The 25,416-nt window shown below is 38.3% G+C and overlaps 1 long non-coding RNA gene across 1 annotated transcript in view; it reads right to left on the bottom strand.

Annotated features, from left to right (window-relative positions):
• The window catches only part of LOC140250556 (uncharacterized), a 60,442-nt gene that overhangs the window by 21,526 nt on the left and 13,500 nt on the right, over positions 1–25,416 (bottom strand). The window lies entirely within an intron of this gene.

Genomic DNA, 25,416 nt, shown 5'->3' with positions numbered 1-25,416 from the left:
AGTCAGTCTATGGCCCCAAACAAGTTGCTTGTCATATCTATGCAAATACATCTACACGAGTAAGATCCTGGACTACTCAGAGTACTAAGTTTAGTGCACAAAGTCTGTATACAGCACTGATATGTAGCTACACTATACCACAACTGCAACTGTAGGACAAATTTAATTTGCATCCTTATATCTCCCCTGTAGATTAATTTCAATAGCTTCTGGCACAGCATGATCCATATTTCTTCTAGATTTTTTGAAGAAAATAATTTACTAATAATTAGATATAAAAAGTTCAAATACCATCCATTTTCATCTGTTTATTTGTAAAGCACAAAGGTCACAATCTAAAACCAAAGCAGATGATGCCAATTGTAGTACTCACAGGGTCTGGAAATCTGCTATGTATTTCCTCTCTTTCCTTAAAATATTACATTGTCTTTATGTTGACCAATTAGTTTTCTCACTTTCTGTTCTCTTCCCTGTCCTGCCTGTTATCTGGGGAGTAAGCAAATGGGAGTGTGGATGCTTGGCTTCTGTCCAGGTTCAGCTCACTAGAAAAGGTAATACTGTGTTTATCTCCCCTTTCTCCACCTTTAATACTTTACATATTACTAAAATTATTAATATCTCTAAAACTCAGAATTAACTTAGGACCCATCTCATCAATTTACAGATTATCACTACCAAGTTGCCTAACCAGTGCATAATGATGTGCTTCGAATTCTGCTGTCAATCATCCTAAGTACTCAATACAATGACCACAATACAACAACCAAGTATTGGCTGCTTTCTTTTCTTTTTTTTTCCTTTTTTTTTCTTTTTTTTTTTTTAAATTTGGGCAGAATTTAGCTCAAAGTAATATTTGATTTGTATATGGACATCTCCAAGTTGATGAGGGTACACTTTCACTCTGATTTAGAAAACGTCAGGCAAGCAAAATACAGCCAAGTCTAGACTGAATAAGAGGGTTGTAAAATTGAGGAGATAATCAAATATTGATTCAAATTTGACATCAGTCTCAGACTTCTTCATACACCTAAATGTAATGAAACTGTTGAAATTGACTTCTGAGGGCGACATGATTAAACTCTAACAAAGGATTCTTCCATTATCTATATTTCTTCTGGCTTAGTTTTTTCATCCACTTCATAGTGATGACCCTTATTTAAGTGTCAGATACATGTTCACTCTTCAGTCTTCCTTACTGGAAGATGTTTTGAGATATCAGACAAACAGTTATTTCTGTGGGGCCTTTGGTAAGTATCAGTCCTGGTCCCTGGTATTTAGTGTTTTCTGCAGATAGCCGGAGTTAGATTTTAAAGCCATGCCTACCTAAATCATCGGAGTATCATTTGCAAACCCTCATGAAAGCCTCTCTGGAAATCTTGGTGCATTTTAAGGTAGACAGAAGATAAAGACCACTGGCTATTTTTTCCCCTAGATTCAAGCAGGAATATCATTCCTGTTTCTCAGCAGTCTGTAAGACAACTTGCAGCTGATCAGAAGCGTTTTAGAATAAAAAACTGTAATGGCTATAAGGATCTCTAAGGCAATATCCTAAGCAGCTCAAAATGTACTAGGATCATTTATACGGAGCAAAAAGTATAAAGTAACTTCTAAAGGAAACACATTTTAATCATATTTTGCTCATTGCAGCAATTTACAAAAAGCATTTGGTTCACTCTACTTTCCATATATATATATATATATATATATAAAAGCATATTCAGCTACCATTGCATAGAGATCTAGCAATTTAAAGAAAAGTCACCTGCAATTCAACATGAAACCCAGAACTACCAAACATGCTTCAGCCAAGGCTGCCCCAGTGCACTACAGATACAATAAAGCACAGAAATACACAAGAGAGCTGAAGAGTTGAAGCAGGCTGAGTCAGCGCTTCACTCAAGTTGACTTTTCCTTATGCTATCTCTCAACACAACAAAACAGTCATAAAAATGTCCATCATGCAAACATACTCTAAGTAATTCTAGGATACTTCAATTAAATTGCATTACATTTACAGAAAAAAAAAAAAAAAAATGTTCTCTTCTGTTTGTTTACTTGACTGTTCGTAATGATGTAGTTTGAAGGCTGCTCCTAAGAAGCATTTCAAAAATTATAAATGCTGTGGCTTTGCTTTGAAGTAAAATTAAGCCATGCTTTGGTGAGTTCAGTACACGCTGTCCCTCTTTTGGGGGTGACACTCAACTGCAGGCACACAAAGCAATTATCAGCGTTAAAAGTAAGAGAGTACTAAAAATCATATAAAATATCTTAACATCATAGTAAGTCTCAGCTTTGTATCTAGCTTTTGGTGTTGGTATGCAGAGAGGAAACCATAACTGTATTTTAAATGACTACTGAAAATCACTTTGATCAGCAAGAAATTTTAGGGAAGTCTGTAGGGAAATGCTGAGCACAAACACTATAAAGCCTGAGCCTGTAAGAGGTGATAATTAGGAATCTTCTCCAGAGAGAAGGTACTTAGAAGCACTCTCAAATTTTAGAGCACTTTACTTTGAGACAGAAATGCCAGGTGCCTACCTTTTCTTTAGATTACCTGTGGTAAAGCCAGGTTATGCTTAATTCCATTGTCCATTTTCTTATGTGTCTTAATTAGCCCTTCCTTCAAATTTTGTTTCAATCCAGGCATGCAGCTGAGGGGAGATTAATGGCCTGTCCTTTCCCTCATCACTTTCTCCCTGTTCTTAAAGAAAGGTAGTACATTTTCTATTCTGTACTCATATCCACTTTCCCCTGAGGTTTATTAAAAATATTCACCGTCACTCTTGCAGTTTCATGTGCCAGCCCTTTCAGCATTGTGGGATGGAAATTAGTTGGTCTCCAGGCATGAAAAAATTATGTTCTTCGGGTTCCAATCCAGGAAGTGGTAATTTCGACCTATAACTTCACTCCTCTTAGCCATCTTGCTTTTGCTATAATGATCAACATCACAGCCTGCAAAATTCCGATACAAACCATTCATTCAGATTCCTAGCTATGCTTAGATTATGCTTTCTCTCTCTCTCTCACTGTATAGCAAAATATTCCTCACTCATTGCTTGTTATGTTGGGATGATTTTTGTGTGTGTGTGTGTGTGTGCGTCTGTTGTTTTTGTTTGCTTTCAACGCTGAAGAATCTTTTGCTTTTCCCTATCAATATTTCTTCCAAAGTCTCTCAGCCTTGCTTGTGGCACTTCCATTTTTATTCCTATGCCTCTTGACTTCTTATCTAATTTGGCCACTTGGAAGAATTTTCTCCTTTTCTCTCTTTAGGAACTGTCCTCAAATCTGTACTTTCAATTACTGGAGCCTAAGTCCTAACTGGCATTCTCAGGCATTTAAATAATGTACGAACCTACCTACTGGTGACACAACAGCAGAAGACGCAAATAGTTGAGAGTAAATGACACTCGCAAACTGAAAAGAAGAAACTGCAAAGACCTACAGATGTAACAAAGCAAAAGAAATATCAGTGCTGTCAAGTATATAATGAGGACATTGTATGTGAGACAACTCTCCTTCAGACACTCAGATTAGGAAAAGTCCCACTGAAGTCTGAGGAATTACTCTTCATTAACGATGAAGCAGTACAGACAGGAGTTAGGATTGCTGAAAGTAAATACTTGTAGGATTTCCTCCTCCATTTGGTCTTAAGTAGTTCTCACTCTCATACACTAAGATCTTCTTCAGAGAAACATAAACCAAATCCTGAAGCCTGCATACAGTCCAACCCTATATCAGCACTCAGAATTTGCCAGCATTAGGATCCCAGACTTTCTGTAATCTTTACCTCCTGCGTGGCCCAAATGCGTTCCTCTCACAAAGCAGGGTGAAGTGTCTGAACATTCAGGACTTTCTGCTCAAAATGAAGGAGAACTGAGTTTGAGTTTCCCCACAGACTATATGCAAGCCATTAGAAAGAAGGCCACATGCCAGTGATGTCTCTCAGCATCTATTATATCAACTGCTGCTGCCATGCAATAAAGAGGAGAAAATCAGGAGCTGATAGCACTGTTGCTGTTACTGTCAAGGATGGAGTATTACATTAAACCTTGCAGGTGCTCTTGTACTTCATGGTACATCCTCTGGAGACCTGGGTGGTAAGAAAGGTCACAAGTATATGAAAGTGATCCTTTGGAAAGTTGGGAAGTGGCTAAACACACGAGTTTTTCAGTACTTGTGCTCATGAGCAAAGGTTAAGAACTCATGTATTAGGTAATTTCATATTTAAATGTTTTCTCCATATTGATGGCAAGACAGGAGAAAAAAAAAAAGGGGGGGGGGGGGGGGGGAAGAGGAGGGGGGCTTATTGAACAGTTAACATGGTTAATGTTTGTACTTCAATGTTTTCCACACTTGCTCACTCCCCACCACAGCCTTATATTTACTAGTTCTTAAAATCAGCCCATAGTGGTTGCAGCAAGCAAGTAGCAGGCTTCTGCTTGGATGTTCACAAGCTCAATTTTTAACATTCCCTGCCACTCACCCACATGTAATTGTATTTTGCCAATGACACTCCCCAGTCAAAGGAAAGTTTCTATCATTTCCTTCCATGCTAGGAACTAGGAAATCTTCCCAGTCTCGATTCTTTCACTACATTTCACTACAAATACCAAGAACTCAGTAAGAGAAACATAAACAAAAGATTTAATGTACCAAAGTGGAATTTAACCTTCTTCTATAGTGTCTTTCAAATTGTTAAATCTGAAGTCTTAATCTATTATATTGAGATGTTGTCTTAAGTCATCACTATGGCTTATACTGTGCTCCAGTATATTTAAAATATTTTTAAAATGCAAACTATTTTTATTTTGTTGTACATAGCTCTGATGTATTTTAACATTTGTTTTGCAGTCCACAAAGGAATAGTCATGCCATTATGATGGTTGTTTCTGAATCAAAACTATCAGTTCAATATAAATTGCACACAAAACCAGTTTAACCAGCCACATCATGAATTCAGTTAATTGGCAGTCTGCTGGAAGCTTTAAATGGACCATCTGCAAGTGAAGACAAGAACTGTAGATGATCAACTTCTATCAAGCTGTGGTAGCCCAATATACACAACTCAAGGAACATTTACAGATGTTCATTTTATCACTCTATAATGTGATGCACCACAAACTGGGAAAATATCACTGTGTAAATCTCAAGAGTGTAGTTGATAATCCAACATTATTCAAATTCATGTAAGCGTTTCCCATAGATTCTTGGGCCCCAAAGCACTTCTCAGTCCTCTTGTTAATTCCACTCACTGCTCAAAGTAAATCCATTGTAAATAATGGTGCAGATTACATTTCACATAATCAGACAGAAAAAACAAAGCTAACCACCTGAATTCAAAGTGAGGCTGAGCAACAGGTATGACTGACTAAAGAGATGTTAATATCTGTAGACTGTAATGGCCCAAGATATTACAGAAAACCTGCACATAAGAGCTGAGAGAGGGTATTTCCTTGTGTGTGCTGTTCTGACAGGTCTCTGAAGTGTCACTAACTGCCAAAATCAACACAAGAGTGCTCATCCTTGCTAAGATTAATAGCAAAAAAAAAAAAAAAAAAAAGATGTGCACAGTAGACTTAGGCATTAAAAAAGAAAAAAAAAAATCCTCAATCTCCAAGTGTTCATTTCACTCACAGCGAGCAATAAATCCAACTGACCCCATATCATGGAGGTGGGTGTAACTGCAGCAGCAGGAAGCTACAAAGGAGTATTAAAACATAGTGCTCTGACTGTATGCCAGGCTATATGGAGTTGAATCAATCAGGTTTATCGAACCATCTTTCTTCTCTAGATGCATGCATGCAATAGTTTTTAAAGGGGCTCTTCCTAGGGTCTTCCTCACATCCCAGTCTGTGTGGGACTCCAACACTGGATGCCTTTTTACCTGCAAGTTGAACACAGCCATATCATCCACCTTGGTTCTGTTTTGTTTCCGAAATGGATTTCATTACTGCTGAAATGCATGTCATTATCTACTTGTCCTGACTGATGACAAATGAAAGAAAATAAGGTGAGTACAGAGAAAGGTAATAAAGTATGGCTGTAAGCTTATGAGATCTGCAGTACAGGTGTTCAACTGCAGATGGCCAACAGTAACAAACATTTCAGCTTCATCTAATATTGCTCTTCTTACTCAATTATGAAGCATCTCTCCCATTTAGATCCATCTGCCCTCATCTAAGATTCTGTACATACTGTAACATGTCTATTCAACTTCTCTTTCACTGCTTGCTGCTTGAAAGCCTTGCTCTCCTTTGCTGCTGAGCAGTACTGACTTTCTCCCTGCTCCAACATACAAGTTCCTTGCCCCTGCTGCCACCTGTCCCCATAGTTCCTGGTGAATTCAGCTCTCACACTTGTGACCAGCACAGCCCACAGCTGTATGTCTCCTCACCTCACTGATTTGGTCTTCCCACTCAGTGATTCCATCACATTGGGACAAACAGTTATTTCTGCCTCTCATCTCACTTTTACATTAGGGATTCTTCACTCTGATTTCTCTGCCTACCTTTCCTGCGGCTCTCACACTCAGGGTAGCACCAATTCCTGTGCATCAGCACTGTGAAATTCCCCACTTGTTCCAATTTTGTCTCACCAGCTGACACTGACCTGGCAACCACTTTTCTTCTCCTTTCTTTCACCTAGCAAATCCAGTACATCCTCACCCTGCATTCTTAATATTTCTTACTGAGGAAAACAAGACCAGATACCTGCTATGGATCTGTCCCATCACATTTAGCTCATTAAGCAAATCTCTTCCACTTGAACTAAATACCATGTCATCGTGGGTGAAGATTGCTTTGCTATTATTGCATGTATTTATCTTCTATCAGTGTACAATTGGGTCAGGTGGACCTTCCAGAAGGAAGTGTAGAGGTAAGGGAAATCAAATATCCAGCCTGCTTACGTGGAGTAGTCCAACACACGAATAAAAGGCAAACAAGAGGTCAGCACAGAGATCCTAGTAGCCCAGGATAACCGGTTTCTCAGAAGCCAGCAAATACTAACGTTACCTGTAACAGCCTCACAACTGTGGCTCAGATGTAAAGGGAAGAAAGAGACACTGACAAACCTGAACAGAGCTGTCTGAGGAAGAAAACCAAGCTGATAAGAAGCAAGAATGAAAGAAGACTATAGCCCTGCATGAGCAGAGCAGAGAGGGGCAGTTTTGTTTACAACTTCTTTTTATCTGTCTCAGCTGAAGTTCTCTCTATTTTCAAAGATTTCCTTCTAGTTTATGTTCTAATAGACTTGGCTATTGAATTTACAGTCCTTTTAGACTGTTCCAGTGTGCTCACTGTAAGGAGCAGGTCATCTGGGGATCCTGTTGCTCATTTCTAAAATCCTTGCAAACTTTTCAACATCTCTGGCTCCTCAAATAGACATTCTTACTTTGACTCCTGTTCCTGCACAGAAGCTGAGTGTCTTACTTCAAGGGAGCACTGACACAATATATTCTGTTTTTCCTCACTTGCTTCCTTTCCTCTTTTATTCTCCCTCCAACAGATGAAGAATTAATCATTTCCTTTTCTTCTCTGATCCTTCATATGTCTCAGTCTTGCTGCTCTTCTCCTTCTCTCTCTACTGTTGCTTTTTCCCCTCAAATTGCAGTGTATTTTTTGCATACCCATAACTTCATTTGTCTCTCTCCTTTTGTCACCTGCTTCTTTGACCTTTCGCTTCTGAGATCCTTAGATAAACTGCTGCTACTGGTTATCAGGTATCTTCTTTTCTACAGGTCAGTCTCAACCAATTCTTACCTAGCTTCTGCTTTTCTTGCCCATAAATTCTCTTGAGAGCCAACCAGTCCCTAAAGACTGTTTCATAGTATTGATTTTAGGACTTCTGTTTTCACGTGCTTTGATATGGGCTCTTTTTGCAATTACCATTTTCTGTTATTTTAATCTTACTTTCTCCTTACTCTCATGTTGTCCCTACATGAATCTAACTCTAATTTCCCTCGGTTCTTAAAGGAGCCAGTTCTTCTACAGGATATCCCATTTAACATGAGATTAGAAATGCAGATATCTTCACCTTGCCATCACTTCAAGTACCTATGTACATTTTATATTTGAGTCCTATGCAAACATTATCTTGGCCCACTTCTCAGTGATTGTTAACCATGCAGTGCAACAAAACCTAAAAAGGAATTCCTGATTCATCCATTCCACAGGCCGTCCTTCTTTTCTTCAAACAATATAACTTGCTAATTTGTCTGTTATCAGGTTGATGAAGCCCAACCTTACCTGAGCACTTGCCCAAACTCAGTAATGTATCTTGCATAGAATTTTTGAGTGAAATACTGTCTAGCTACTGCCACGCTACTAAAAATTACTTTCATACTTTCCCTTGTGGAGTCCTTTTATGGACTCCTTTATCATAAAGTCACAAGGAATGTTCTTTCTTTTCTTTTAAAAATATTCCATCAAGGGCACTTTCCTTCTAATCTTTCATTACGCACTGAAGGATTACTTCCAGTCCCTATTTGTTTTGTGACCTCCTCCTGCCATCATTTATTTGTGGCAGTGTAATTCTTTAAAAATGAGTATCTTTCTATCTCTTTCCAATGTCCCTTATGGCATCTTCTCTCTAAACTTTACATTCTCCTCAGCTATCCAACAAGTCATGCACAAAGATGAGAAAATATCACTTTCCTCTTTCCTCTCAACTTCCTTGGTAGCTGGACATGCTAGCTTGTGGAAAATTCCTTAAAGAGAGAAATTATTTTCTGTGTGTTTCTCCAGTCCCTAAGACAGTGGGCATAGGTCAGAGATGAGTGCTCCTTACTGGTATTATAATACAAATAAATGGTAGTAACAGTATCATTAGAGTAAGAGGTCCTGAAGTCTATTGTATTTTACTTTTTTTGTCAGCTGCCTTTGTCAAAATCTCAGTGAAAAAGCATCATCAACATCGGGACAGTATGGAAGTGCATATACAGTCATTCACGTTGGAAAGAACTTTTAGACTGCAAATGCATTGTGTGCTTGAAAAAAAAAACCTGATAATTTATTCATTTCAGAGAAATAAAAGCCACATGTCTCCATTGTACTCTGACAGTAGATCTCATATCTTTAAAAGTGTGGAAACAGTTATATATAATCTACCTGTGTGTCATTATTTCTTATATTATGGCAATGCACTCAGGACATGGACCAGGACTCCAAAACAACAGTGTCATTCATGAAGAGAACTAAATGGGGCATCCACTCTCAGTTATGATAGGGTCTATCCTGAATGGCACTACACATCATGTTTTCAAAATTGTGTCTCAAAAATAGTCAAATAAAAAGAAAAAGAATCCCTGCATTTCTGTACTAAGACAATGAAGATGATTTTGTACCCCATCTGCAGATTGCTAATTATACACACCGTTGTTATTTGTCAGTATAAGATATTTCAGAATGATATCTGTAAGCCATCTGCTAGCTATCTTACTCACATTCTTTGGATCATCAACAGGAAATCTTACACGTTCCTTCCATAGGTAACAATATGTAATATGCAAAAGTAGTTAAATAGGAATGACTTTCTAAAAATGACTTCTAAGCATGTAACTGAATTCAAGTGAATAAATTGGAATTGTTTAGAAGTGTCACATATGAAGTCATGTTTTTAATATTCCATGTTAGGTATTAGGTAAGAATTTACAGAGGCATTTTGTTCTAATTTTTTATGTCATCAGTGTGATCTTTGTGTAGAAACAGTAAGGCATTAATGTATTTAAAAAAAACTACCATGAGCAATGACATTATGCATACAATTTATGACTTTTTATTTTCTAGCTGCACAACATTATTCATTCTCATTAAAGCAGTTGCTTAGCAAAATTCTTCCTCCTTTCTTATTCATAACTGAGCCTCTAAAACTCTAAATTCATTGCACAGATGGGTACACCTTGGGTACTGGAAACAACAGGGAAAGGAGGAGTTAAGAAAGATCATTCCTGAATAAACAGTGAGCAGCAACTGAAGAAGTGCAACACTTTCAATCTAGCGGCTATAACACAACCCCCTACCATGACTGAAATGACATCACATGCAAAAATCAAATTAAGACCTTATAACCAACTACAAAATTCATTCAAACTCATACATAAGACTTGAAGAGTTATGCTCAGTCCCTGACTCTGTAGCAGGCTCCTAGCACAACCTTCTGCACAACACTTAAGTTCTCCTTATTCAGATCTTACCTGAATAGACATGTGTCTGTTTTATTACAATATAAACAATTATATTGCAATATAAGGCAGCCCCACATTGCACAACACAAAAAAACACAAAAAAACCCACCAAATTTCTTTTTCAAAGAGGATAAAATTTAGTATGGGAAGTCTGAACATCTACAGACACAGAAGGGATTCTTTAGACTTCTTTTCAGAAAATAATTGATGATATGCAAATGTCTATAAACAAATTCTTGGCATATACTTTCTTTAGAATCATGAATCAGATCATCCAGGCAGGCTCTGTTCCTGTGCTCACCACCTGTGAGAATTTCCCCCAGAAATACGTACAGAAAAAGAGATCATAAGAAAACATTCACAAAATCAGAATCAACAATGGATAAAAGAAGAAAGGATAGAAAAGAAAAACTACAGCTCAGCAAATGGGTTACTTTCTATTCCCTTCATAAGAACATGAGCTTCTACCTTCACCACCCTCACTCCATCTGATGGAGTTTTTCTACTGTCAAATAGATTGAGTTTATATTTTCATTGCCAGAAGAAAAAGTTGGCTATTTGACAGCAGCACAACTAACCTGATTTAGTTAGAACATTTTGTAAGAAAAACAGCTACGTAAATGTCATAGTAATATAGCTGATGGAGGTCAGCGTATAGTCAAGCTGACATTATTATTAATTTCTCGTAGCTATGTGAAGTTTAAGGATCACTTGACTCCTGCTAGGATTATGCCACAAAGCAACTATCTGGAATTAATTATCTACTAAAACAAGAAAAACCTCACACATTGTTACAGCTTTTAAGTCATTTCACAAGCGTCTGTTTGAACTTCCTCTAAATCCTATTCGGTCCCCTCTTTAGGCTGCCTCTTAGTGATGAGTCCAATCAGTATAAAGCCAACGGAGACAAGTTAAAACCATCTTGTTGAATCTAGAACACTTAAAGACAGGACTGTTTGCTGTGTGCGTTCCAAATCATATGGCTAATGCAAGAATACTACTCAGATAAAGTCTTTCTCAATAGAAAACAACACTATGGAGATTGTTCAAATTCAGTGCTCCCAAATGCTTCATTTATTGTATCAGTTATACAATGCACTCAGCTGCTTCCCTCTCCATTTCACTTTTCAAATAAACACTTTAATACTTACTGCATAATTCTTACTTGCCAGTTAGATTACTGTTTTCATGTATGTCACAAGCATTGCCCCAAAGAGCTCACTTCCCACTTTTCAAGGAAATGAAATTAGTGTGTAAGAAAGAGAAAGTAAGACATTATCTACACTGAGAGATTATTTGGCTTCTGTTTCCAAGCAATCACATGGCTTTAACCAGAAGTGAAGGTTTCATTTATACAGACTCACCTCTTGTTGGCTTTGTGGAAATGGTGTTAAGAAGGAATACCAGTAAGAAAAGTGCAAAGACTTATCAAACAACCTGAAGGAATATTCCCCAAACATAAAACAATACTGAAAAAGGCATAGACTGTGTTTAGGTATGAACGGGGAAAAGCTACAGTTAAAGAGAAAACTATAAATAATCAGGCAGGAGATGCAGACACACGTGGACTTACACAGGGTTGTAGGAAAAGCACAAAGTCCAAATCTCAGTGGCATGGCAACAGAAGGGGAAAAAGACTTCATTGCTACTTCTTCAGTGAAAGAATTCTAAAGAAAGGAGACTAGGGCAATGGGACGAGAGGAGTTAGCTGTGCTCTGGTTCCTTGATGACTGAGTTTTAGTTCTTCATAGGAAATTAAATAAGGAACAGCAAGCCCGGAGGCAAAGGCAATAAACAAAATAATCTCCTAGCACTACTACATTATCAGTCTATGTGGTAGTAGTAGTAGCCATATGGTAGTACACACGATGAAGAAAGGTTGGAGAAGGAAAATTAGTTGTTCTCTGTACAAGATTTAGGAAAGAAAGATCTATTCAGTCCAAGCTATACCTGGGGAAGTGACAACTTCAGGCCTGAAATGTCATGGAGAGCCAAGGCATCTCCCTGCAGTAATTCTTCCACTTATATACAAACATACTGGCACAGAGATGCTCTGAAAAGCCCAGTCATATTCAAGCATATAGTGAATAAGTAGCCAAGGTTACACTTTAGCACTTTACCTTGATAATGTTACCTCATTAGTGCAAGTGTGTGTTTCACCATGTTATCACCAACTTTCATTTAAATCCAAAAAATAAACTCTGCTTAAACTGTCTCTTGTAAAGAGAATTTGAAGAAGATTAGGAAAAAAAAAAGACTTTAGAACCTTGAAGGTACATAAACCAAAATGACATTGTCTCCTCTATTGTATACACACCTTATTTCTTCATTTGCAAAGGTCACCTCTTTTAGATTAGACACTGTAAGAAAGTTAATAGCTGGCTTCAACAGAAGAGGTACTTCGTAAATCCCACATTAATTTTGATTCTCCCCGACATACGACTTTGAAAGCTTTAAGAAGTACTTCATGCCAAAAGAGCAACCATTAATAGCAGCAGAACAGATATCTAACTTTTCCAGCCCAAAAGGGACATGTGTGTAGAGTTTCCGGATGTTCTCTGCTAATCCACAAAGAACCTTTTATAATCGTGTAACTTTTACTTTTAAAAGCTCAGTAAATAAACTACTGAGATTATTTAGACCTTTTCTTGGCTGTCTACAGACAGCCTGACTGCAGTTCATTGTGTACAGGGGCTGTCCTTTGAGTGCTTTCCCAAAACAAGTTGTCATCAGCAGCCCTTGCAAATTGTTTAATTGATTTCCCTTAAGTAATCAAACTCCGCAGCATCTTTAGTGCCTCATTACTTGAATCAGATATTACAGTTATCTTACATGGTGGCCTTGTTCTTTTATATTATAGCTCAATTCTAATAAAAGTACTGTTGTAGTTTATTTATGTATAATTCAGCATTTCCCATGCTCTTTCATGCCAACTGATCCCCAGCATCAAGGCTCTTGTAGGCTCAGTCCTAAAATATAAGGCCAAATACACAGCTAAAGAAGCTTTACCGCTGAGTTTAAAAGGCATTTCATATGTTTTTAAGTCTCCAGAACAATAGGAACAATATGTTCTTTAAATTTCAGCCTGTAATCAGTCTGAATCTAGATTATGAGTCTGTGGTTTGTCAGAATAAACAGCTCAGGATATGGCTTAGTTTTCGGGTACAGCCACAGTAAGTCAGTGAAATTAACACTCTTCATCACAACCTCAGCACAACACAAACATTAGTCAAGAACCTTTACAGGAAGTAATTTTTCTCTAGGGAAACTTAAAGGAAAAATAAAAATTGTTTAAATTGTGGCAATTATTGACCCGGTGATTATCCCAAAACAACTGAATTTATGCTGTAAAAAAGGAACTCCTACCCCCATAAATGTAGACTTCCAGGCCATAACAATCCCAAACTGAAGAAATAAAGTCAATAAAATAATCAATATGTAAAGTCAATCAGTATAAATAAAGCTTTTTCCAGCTGTTATTGTTCTTGCCGCCAGATATTTTTTTTCCATTGCACAGTAACTCAGCTTCATAGCATTCTTCTCTATGATGCAAATGGGAGAGAAATCAGCTTTTTTTGAATGCATCCACCATCTTTTTTCACATAAAAAATAACTGACAGATGAGTATTTATATTTAGGATTGGAGTTTTGCATAGAGAAACTGCAAATAAATGTGCCCTTGGTATCTGGGTTACATCCTTTAATGATACGCAAATACATGCCAGAAGCACTTTAATTGCATTCAGGAGGAAGTAAAAAGTATGAGAAATGTAAAAGAAGGTGCAAGATACAGTGAGATATAATAAATAAGAACTAGAAAGTCACAAGTCAGAGCACAACGTTCAAGCTTATTTACAAGTCTGAGGAAAAAATAATCACCCCCAAGTTCAAGAAAAACCCTTTATGGTGACTCATGTAGCTGCTAGATTTTAATGATCTAATCTAGATTTCACAGAACAGATTTGCCTTCATTTGTGACCCTCTGTGGTTAGCTAGGGCCTGGAGGATAGCAGAAGCCATGCTTCTCTCCAAGTAATACAAAACTGGTCATTACTGCCTACCTACACACTACACTCTGTGGCAGAAGCAATACACAGCTGAAGTGCAGCATGAAATGATGCACATGAAATAAACATCAAGGCAAATGCATGCAACCATGATTCTGTTTTCTGCAGTGGTCTACAGGGACCACTGCAGGAAAGCTGGAAGATTCCCAAAGAGCTTTCTGAAGGCTGAACCAGCTCTTTTCATTTTGGTCCTTTTAGCATTGCTTTTCTTTCCTTTACTCCTGGTTAGGCTGGCAAGGTTTGGAACTAGAGAGAGACTGTAGAAGACATGGTCATCTTGTATCAACAACTTCAAAACTGAAAGGAAGCAAAAATGCAGCCTAGTCACAAATGTAAAAGCAAAGCTCAGGGCTAAGAGCAAAAATTCAACCTGTGTCCTTGAGCACTGAGTGTGCCTTGAAATCTTAGATCACTACAGCTGTCTCACTGATGGACCTTCAAAGCACTCTGTATGTTCTGCTACATGAAAGAAAGGATTTCAGTGTTGCTTGAGAAGAAAGTAAGTGAAATATAGTATATACACCTCATACTGGCAAATAAACAGAAGTGAAAAATGGCTGTAGCACAGATGTGCTTGTGAGAAAACATAGCCAAATAAATGAAAGGGAACCACTGTAGCAGTGATTCATGTGTAGCAAAGGTATTCTACTCATCTGCTTTTTATTCTGCAAGGTGGCTCAGTTTGTCCAGATATATCAGCCTGTTTGTTTGCTCACTGTTGGCTACGACTGACCCACAGCATTCCATTTACCTGAGAAGTTTTTTTTCCCTTGAGTACTCATATGGACAAATCCTTTCCAAATAGTTCCTAAATGGTGGTTCCTTCTAACAGATGAAACCAACGTGGACAGACTGACCACCACTGAAAGCTGGGGCAAGTAAAGCAAGACATATGGAGCCATATTAGTCAGCTGGACTACTCAGCACACCACAAAATAATAATGAATGTATGAAGATTTAAGCAAGAAAACTATTTGCCATTCGTTGTTTTTTTTATTTACCTGTTTAATATTTTCAGCTGCCCAACCAGGAGGACTAATCAATACTTTGTGTCCTACGTATTCCAAATTCGAGAGCTAAATTCTTAATTTTCCCAGATTCTTGTTTTCACTTCACTGTGAAAAGAAGACCTCAAAGAACACCACATAACTTGCAAACCTCAGACTTCGGCTGGGCAAATACTCCTGCCCTTCCCAAACAATTTATGAACATTGCATTAAGTGTAATAAATAATTCAGTTTGCATTGCTTCTAGTACAAACCATTTTAAGAACCCTGGTAAGATATACAGAGAGCACATGCTGAGATACAGCAGATAAAATTTGGGCTAGGGCTAAGACAACATCTATCAAACAATGCTGCAATATAGACTATGAAACGTTTTTTATTGGTATCAACCCTTCTCCTATTCTCTCTAAGGTCTGAATATCAGCTTATCTGTGTAGCTGCAATCATATGTAGAATGATGCCATGACAAAGAGATGCTACCTGACTTTAGAGGCTCCAGTGCTCCTCACAGTCAGATCCTGAAAGCCTGATAATTTCTAGCTGTTTGATGGCTCAATAGCACAGTTCTTCTTGACCCCCTGCATGAATTGAGCTTGTGACATAAAGGTGACAAGTTTAAAGGAGCCAGATCAGAGCCTGAACAGTGTTTTCACTACCTTTAATGTTCTCTGCTTTTTACTAGGTGCTTTCGCAGACCACAAAGAACAGTGCAGCATTTCTTGCTCTAAGAGACCTTAGTTCATAGTTTTCCCAGTCCTCAGCAGGACACTGATTGTAACACTTTGGTTAGGAGCTAACAGCATATCCTGCTTTTTTCAGATACTTCTTAGCTTGCTGCCTGGAGCTCTCAGACACGAGTAAGTCAAGGGCCCTGTGACAGAGCAGACAGTGAAGCCCATAGCCCTGGTAACATCCATAGGGTAAAAACCAGTGGGGTTTCTCTGGCTCATGCTGAAGGATTAGGATTAACAGAAACATCTTTCTCAGATTAGGTGATAGCCCTTAATATACTGCTGCTTCCAGATGTAATCATTTAGATTTACACATTCTGTCATTGTCTGCTCTGTTCCACATACAATTAACAAAACACCCTCGTCCCCCCCATATAGTTGGAACAATACGATTATAGTTGTAAATAGATAGCCAGAGAGCATCCAAGGAAAAGACTCACCAACTCTGAGGCCTTCAGTCAAGATGCATGCTTGAAAATGTTGAGGCTCACAAGAACTCCACAAAGGAGCAACCTCCAGAAAGAAATGCTACCTTAGTGATAGTCAGCCCTTAAATGGGACCTAGGAGAGGTGAAGTCAAGCTCTACCCCTTCCAGGAGCACAGCTGAATTACCTTTACCTGTGCTCCCACAGCTGACTCATCACTTGGCTCAGATGGTTAATCAGAGTTTCAGGCTGTGATCAACAGTTTCCCTTACACCCCCCCAAAAAACCAACATATCCACATCTACCAATCTGAACATTATTATTTTTCAACTCTGCTCAAAGCCATTGGTTTGGCCAGTGTTTGACTCACATTGTTCTTCTGGCCTAAGTCTGTGGAGAAATTTTAAAAACCTCAAGAAAGAGAGTCCTTGGCAACCAGGCCTCCGTTTCGCCCACGCTATTATTTGTGCTAGAGTGCCTACATGTTTGTCTAATCAAGGAGTAGAAAAACCATTACAAAATGCTTCTAATCAATAGCCTGTAGGCACAAAGCTTGTAGGCACAGAGCTTAAACACTGAATATTCACCATCAATCAATACAGTAAACATTCAAAAACACTTGCTGAAAAAAAAAAAAAGAAAAAAAAAGAAAAAGAACAAAAATCAAAACATTGCTTAAGTACAGCCTGCTCCCAAATATACTGCTAACGCTAAAAGGAGAATTCTTCCATTCTTCTAAATGCTGTTCCTTGCAGACTGTTGATTCCTTTCCAACTATCTATTTAAGTTGCTTAAAGCTTGCTATAAAGTAGAGAAGCTTTCTGGATTTAATACTTCTTTTCAAATCAGGAAGAAAGGAAAACCTATTTGAATGTCAAGAAGGGGCATTTAGAAAGACAAACATCTGGACAGCCAAGTTTTTTAAACCAGCTACATGTCAGGAATCAAAAGATATGTGCCATTCACACAAGCACAGCAAGACGCATAAGAAGGAAAGATATATAACCATAGTTGTATGTTTTTCTATTAAAAGAAGATGCCTCCTCAGACTTTTAACCCAAGAGGTGGAAACTTACTTTGCAAATAACATGTTAAGCACAATTTATTTTTGCAGTACTTCTGAAAAAGCATGTGAGATGCCACATGCATAACACAGCACTGCACTCCACTTAAAATGTGGGTACGAAAACTTTCAAACAGGCAGTCATCTTGCAAGTAAACAATTTCTTTATTTATTTCAATGTGTTTCAAAGGAAAAAAACACTTTCACACTTCAGCAGTACAGTCCCTAGGGACATGAAGATGATTTAGCAATACCTGGATAGTGTTGAGTTATGTAAATATATCAGTGCTCCTTTAGTTTGCTGAGCCGTATACTGCGGTGTACTGCTTATAATTTGCACTTTTATGACTTCATCCAGATGAGAATCTCTAAGAATTTTTAAACAAGAGTGAATTAATCCTTGCAACTGAAGCAAGGAGAGAGGTTCAGTGAATCTCTCAAGGACGCAAAACCCAGCTTTGACTCAACTCTCAGGCTCCATTCTGACACATAGCAAACTCTCCACATCCAAATGTTTCCGAGAAGTTCTCAGCAATATTTCTCTGTGCAGCCCTGATTTTGCTAAGGTGATGCAAATAAATAAAGGAGTTGTAGTTACAGAAACGAACTAGCTCATAAATCAAATAACAAGGCCAGGAGTCAGATCTCTCCATTCCTTCCAGTCATCACACCAGATTTTCTAATCAGAAATTTCTGGAAATCAGCTGGGGCAGTGGATGGGTCTGGAAGGCCAAGCTAAATATCACAGAAGAAAATGAACAGAAAGCATTGCATACTGCCTCATCATTTTCCAACTAATATAGAAAAGAATGAAAGCCAATTGCAGAGAACAAGTGGATTGTTTTGCAGGAGAAAAAGCAAACACCCTTGGGGAGATGTGATATGCAAACTTAAGCCATCATTTCTTCCTTTAAGCCAAGTATGTTACAAGGTGGAATGATACAAAGACGGTAACAGATATTCAAAAGGTCATTTATGAGAGAAAAACTCACCAACATGGATGCCTTCACTGGGAAATGCTGAGGCAATCTCCATTGAGGAGCAATTGCCAAGAGATGCTGCCTTAGTGGTTGTCAGCCCTTAAATGAGGTCTAGAGGAGGTGGAGTCAAGCTCCACCCCTTCTGGGAGCACAGTTAAATTACTCTCACCTGTGCTCCCACAGCTGACCCCACACTTGCCTCAGCTGATTAATCAGAGGTTCAGGCTGTGATTACTGATTTCCCATACACTGGAAGATCCAAGACTAATGCACCCCATAAGTTGAAACTTAAAACACATTACCTTTCAGACAGAAAATATTCTTTCTTTTCTTTTCTTTTTTTTTTTTTTTTTTTTTTTTTTTTTTTTTTTTTTTCCCTGCAAAGAATATTTAAAAGCATTTAAAAGAAACAGGCATTGATAACCAAACTGGAAACAAGGCAGAACTTGATTCCTCTATATACTACTGAAAGCTCCAGGATTCTGATGTAGGCAGCAGGGTAAATCTTCATTATGCAACAAAATCAGGTATTGGATGTCCAGACAAAAATTAATGGGGTTATTGCAGGACTGAAGAAACAATCAGTTTTCAGAGTACCTTCATTTATTAGTTTGTTTTCAGCCATTTGTAGCAAAAGCACGTTATTCAAACCATAAAACATGCAAAATATATCAAAAGGCATGCAGGAAAGAGGTAAGATTCGCTGAGGGAGATAGTACTAATGCAACTGTCCTCAAGTACCTGTTGCTTCAGTAAATGGCTCATTCTTAAGAGCTGCACTGCACAAAAAAGTTATGCACTATTTATTCCACCTGTGTATCCAATCTATTTATTTACTTTTACAAAAGTTTAATCTAATATCAAGAAATACTGACTTCTTCCACCTTGCAGGGATTAGAAGTATTGGTATGCACAGTGCACCTTGGAAGATTCTCTCTTCTGCATAGATGAATAGCCAGAGTATCAAAGTTTCAGATTCACCTCTTAGCTGAAGATGTTTTTAGTGTTATGCTTAAAACCTTTAAGCTCAGAGGCTTGATCAAGCATTAACACTTCACTAAAGCAGGAGCCCTAGTGCTTAAGAACAAACACTGAAGTGAATAATGTGGTGTTAGAGATCATACTGGAGATTTTAATAGAAACCACGCATATCTACCTCATTACATAATGAAACCACCTCTTCTCACTTGGTTGCTTTATTTATATATGCAGTGTGTTTATGAGACAATACGCTCCCATGTTAGAAAACAGACATACTTGTGAGCTTGAATAGACCATAAGCAAACTCAGGATACGACCTCCATGTGACACAAGCCTCTCCCAATGAACGAACACACAGTCTGAAAGGATAGTTTGCCCAGCAGCAGGAAGCCAATTAGAAGAGATACAGAAGGTCAAATTGCCCATTTCTGATCTTACTCTGAAATCAGTGGAATTATTTACGCAGACAGAAAGAAGTTTTGCTGTGATGTAAGATCTGACTAAAATTCACAGAATTCTAACATCGAATTCCAGCCCCTCCCTAGTTACGTGTTTTTTACATTACTTGAAGTTCGTTTCAAATCAGTGAGACTCATTTTATTTCATTTTAGTTGATTTAATTAAATGAAGTTTTCTGATTAATCTAGTCCTTGTGGAAAGTTGGACAGGCACCCCAAATCTGTAAACACTTGACTCAATCTTTAACCTCATGTGACAAGAAAATAAAAACTGTTAAAAGATTCTTCTTTCATGTAGACTCTGCAAAAAGTATGTTTAATGCATACAGAACAGCAGTGAGCTCTGCAGAAAGCAGGAGTCTATCAAATACAAGCACAGTGCCCTCAGTCCCCCAGAAAAAGGTTCCACGAATTCTAAAAGCATTAGGATTTCAGCCATAAGCTTGCCAGTTGCTGCATTAGCTCAGGCAGCCAGCATTTCCACGGGAGATAAACTAATGCCTCACTAATATATTGGCCACACTTCAGTGACATTCCTAGAAGAGCTTTTGTGGTAGGAACTAGAGGTAAAACACCATTTATTTCAGAAATCTGCTTTGGTAAAAATAAAATCACAGCATCCTTTTATATATTCTTTTCACTTCTTAAGAGACATACTCCTTGTTATCCTCTACCAGCTCCTCCATCAGATCTACAGTGGTGCATTTATTTCTCACATAAAGGGATGCAGAAGGTGACAGCTGACCCACCACATTTTGCAGTGTGCAGTAACAATGGCAGTCACCCCTTAATTGAGATACGTATACATTACTGGGCAGTAGCCCTATAAGTATGGGATATGCTAGCATGAGGAGCATTCTCACCCTGACCAGCAAGGGCTGACAGTGGTAGCACCAATTTATCCTATTGTTCTCACCACATCAGCAGTGTTGTCTTTTCAAGTTGCAGAATACTGCAGCTATGATGAAATACCCACGTAATTAAATCAATACCAGTGTTAGTCTCTAATATCTCCACTGTGACCAGTGGAATCAATTTGTACTAAACTTCAAGGTAACAAGATCAGGATCCAGTCTGCCGCATTACTTGTGGTGTGGTCATACCACATCTGTGTCATGACAGATCCCCATACCACCAAAGAGAAAAAAAAAAGCTTGCTGGAACTTTGGGATTTAAGCTATAAACAAGACTTGGCCTTTTAGACTCTCCTTCTTCTGAATACGTACAGTCCTTTTATTACTGCTTTATATGCCAAACTCATTCTAAGCCTCAGTTATGGCACCTTAGCATTATTCTCCTCAAGCTATATGGAAGATTCAGAATTAAAGAGACAAATATTTATGCAAGACAGACAGGCAGACAAAGAGAGGCAAAACACTCACTTTTAAAGTGTTATCTTCTGCTGAACACATTGCACCAGATGCTGAGATCAATTTTTCTGTGATATTACCAACTGTCTCCAGTGTTTGTTCAGGATATTCAATGACAGTAGGTTAAGGCCAAGGGAAGGGAAAAGCGGATCATGCACTAAGTGGAATATCTCAGGTTTTTCAGGGCAGCAATCACCTCTCACTATAATGAGCAGAACACATGGTAATGTGCCATGGTGCGCTGCAGCCAGGAGAAAAGGTCACGCTTAACAGAGGGCTGCAGAATTCACTGCAATACGAGCATCTATTTAATCACCACAATGAGGCCAAGAGCATTATCCACGGGTAATCATATTATATCTCAAATACAGTTTGTCATGTTAAAACAGTATTCCACTAGAATGAGAGGCTATTTGTGCTACTGGGTGACACTTTAAAGCTGTGACTATCAATTTAGTGGATTTGTGTCAAATGTACAGAACGTGTGAGTGATGTTAATTCCCTTCAAGTTTTCCCCATTAAAAGGAACCGCGTGACAAAGAATTTAAACAAAGATGTGCTGATACTATTTGGGTAACTATTTAAGGCAAGTATGCGGAATATCTCCTGCTAATTGCATTATTGATAAAGGTACTGGGCAAGAAGAACAGAATAATTTTATCCAGAAGTTCTTCAATAATGTTTGCAGGAAAAAATAATAATAATAATACAGCACGTCAAAGAACAACTAAGTTGAAGTATATGGTGAAAAGAAATCTTTAATACATACTTAAACATTTTTTTTCTCATGTATTATTCTGGGCTTTACAGACTGCAAGATACCCAGAAATAGATCTATCTTGTTTGTAAATATAGAGATAGCTCTACTAGTAGCTTTTCTTAATCACTTAAAGACGAGATTAGCATTCACTTTAATTTCTACAAGTAAAAATAACGGAGAATGACAACTGACCTGAAGAGAGGCTGTAGTGAGGTGGGAGTCAGTTTCTTCTCCCATTTAACTAGTGATAGGACTAAAGGGAATGGCCTCAGGTTGCTCCAAGGGAAATTCAGATTGGACATTAGGAAATACTACTCCAAGAGAGTGGTGAGACACTGGAATGGGCTGCCAAGGGATGTGGTGGAGTCACCAACCCTGGAGGTGTTCAAGAAACCTTTAGGAGTTGTACTGAGTTACTGGTTTAGTGGGAAATACTGATGATAGATGGATGGTTGGTCTGGATGATCTTAGAGGTCTATTCCAGCCTTGGTGATTCTATGACTCTAAGCTGACTCAGTAAAAACAGTAAGATCAAATCAATGCAATGTTATTTCTAAAAGTTTGTAGTTTATTCATCATAAAAAACATAATAAAAAACATATTCTGGGGACAAAAAGGCAGACATTAATTCTCAGTCTGGTCATATTATAGCCACAATCACTTGAACAAACTGAAAGCAAATGTTGCTCAATGCACACTTCTGCCATAGCAGTAGGAAAGTCAGGTAGAATCTGCCACTGATGAAGATCAGTAAGTTTAACTGAGAAAATCAGATACTATTCCACATTTCAGATAACTGTTTCCTCCCTTAGCCTCCACTCTTTCCCTTAAAATGTTATGGATTCATTATTACAAAGCTCAAAGTCTTCTTCATCTCTGAAGACAGCCCCGGTTTGTGCTGTTTCCAATTAGGATTCAGCTGCAGATGGCAGATCAGCTGGAGACAGGAAGAAGGGGTGGGTTTCTTGCTGGAAACCTGGACTATACGAATGAGTTCTCAGAGCTTCAGCATCATGTTTCCATGCCAACAAACAGCACATGAAGACACGTGCAAATAACAGGTTTTGTGAAGAAAAAGAACGATAAATTTTACTTATTCTGCCCTCTGGAAGGTTCATTATAGGGCTGATGAATATCTGTCCAGGCACCTTCTAGATGTTTAAGAGAATTAAACATTCAAGCTACACTTCCTTCAACACCAGTATGTTCACAGAGTTTTCCTAGGTCTGGGCCTAGCCTGTTCTGTGGTTAAGTTGTCCACATCTGGCCTCTGCACCTCCTGACCCAAAGGATGTCACTCTGCTCTTTACCATTAGAGCATGCTGGCTGCAGACTACTCTCTTTTCAGTCTCTTAATTTTGGGGCAATGACGAACCATTGCTGTCAGTCTCCTCTGCTCCCTTGCCAAGTGCATTTTTGGTTATGGCTACAATAAAGCACTATGCAGGCACCAGAAGTGAGACTGAAATAGCAGGCTGCAAAGTGATGCTAGGCAGAGATATATAGATAAATAGGTATCTATTTCACATCTCCAAAATCTGTCCTCTTCAGCATCCAGCATAGGATCAAGCACATATTCCTCTCAGGCACCAGCTAACAATTGCTAAAAAGCCTGGTCCCCAGGAGCTGCGTTTTCTAAGACTTCACTGTCCTTTCAGCTCCATTCCTCTCACAGGGCTGTCCCCTAACCTTGACTAAAGATCCTTATTTCCTTATTATTTACATTGGTGAACTGGGTCTTGACTATTTCACATCTCTTGAACCTATCTGCTGAGTCTCATTCTGGTCTGAAATTGAGATGCTTTTACATGCCCAGACATTTGACCTAGTCAACATAAGCAAAGCAAAACATATTCTGAGATAAAAATGAAAGACTTAAAATATACACTGGGAAGAATTTGGAGATACAATTTGAAAGGCCAGGTTCATATTTAAAATAAACACACAAAAAAAGCTAATTGCTGGATAAGCATGGTAGACTCTCCAAAGGGCATGTCTAGGTTGCACAGGACAGGGGAGACATCCCCAAAGCCATGTGTCAACATCATTGCTAGTTACAGATGCTCAGTCCACTTCTACTGCAACCCAAGCAATGCTAATATGGTATGCTACCTCTGGACTTCAAACCAGTGATCTTGGCAGCAGCTTTTTTCATGCATTTTTTTCAATTACTCTTTTGGGGATCTGCACTTGGCAACTTCTCTGAATGCTGTACACAACAGAAGTGGTGAGGAGGGAACCACCACTTTGTCTGTGGTCAAAAGAAAAAGAGATAGATAGATAGATAGATAGATAGATAGATAGATAGATAGATAGATAGATAGATAGATAGATAGAGTGGGAGGCAGAAGTGGCAGTGGCAGATAAAACTTGAAAGCTGCCTCTCCTCCCTCTTTCTCAGAGCAAACCATCCTGCTTTTGCAATGGCTCTGCTTAGGCATTCACTCTGTAATATGTTTGGCACAAGCCTGTCATCTAAGATGAAGTTGTGCAATACACAGTCTTGCCAGCATCATCCTTGAAACCAAACTGTAGTGTTTTGAAAACCATAATCCATCTAACTGTAGAGCTCAATTTACTTAAGTACCATGCATTTGTGATATACTAAGATATTATACAGAGTATAAACGAATATATTGTAAAAGAGACTAAAAACCGTTTGTAAAATTCACATCTATCCAGTTATCCACTGAGATGGTATATCTGTGCTGTAGCATACAAACATAATCAGCTACTGTGAGGTCACAAAGCCTGAAAATCCATCAAGGGATAAGCCTCGTATGGTCCAGCTCCCATGGAGCTAGCAATGTAAAGCAATGCTTAAAATCTGTAATGGAGCTGTTCTGTTTAACAAATACCACTTAATTTCAAACAAGATGGGAAATACACCCCTACTGATTTTCAGCGTTATTTCCACATCTCATGGCCTTTTATACAGTAATAAATCGGGCACTGTGGTAATTCATCCCCTAAGTTTGTATCTACTATCTACTGGCTTCATTAATGATCTGAGCTCTGTCTATTTAAGCCTCTGTTTAATGACACCATTCCCTGTATTTGTCCTTAATGCCTTTACAGTTTAATGCAGCATGACAAATGAACACTGTGCATTTCATATAGTTGCAACTACAGTAATGCCCCATTTTGTATTCCTATCAAGTGGAAGTAGAACAAGCAGACAAAAATGTGCTAGAAATGCAAACAGACTTAGGGGAAAATATTCAGTGTTCACAAGTTGTACACTGCTTCAAGCATTTCACTTTTCTGTATTCACCTGAAGTGAGTTTTCCAAGCAGTTTAGGTCACAGTGGAATTAATCTCACAGAAGAGTCTTCAGATTTGGCTTACTGCTAAGTTTCTATTTGGTGCTGCTGTAGAGTTGCTTTAAAC

Source organism: Excalfactoria chinensis, chromosome 3, assembly GCF_039878825.1.
Source record: "Excalfactoria chinensis isolate bCotChi1 chromosome 3, bCotChi1.hap2, whole genome shotgun sequence".
NCBI classification, from domain to species: Eukaryota; Metazoa; Chordata; class Aves; order Galliformes; family Phasianidae; genus Excalfactoria; species Excalfactoria chinensis.
The sequence above is the reverse complement of the archived record's forward strand: the minus strand, read 5'-3'. Positions and strand labels throughout refer to the sequence as shown.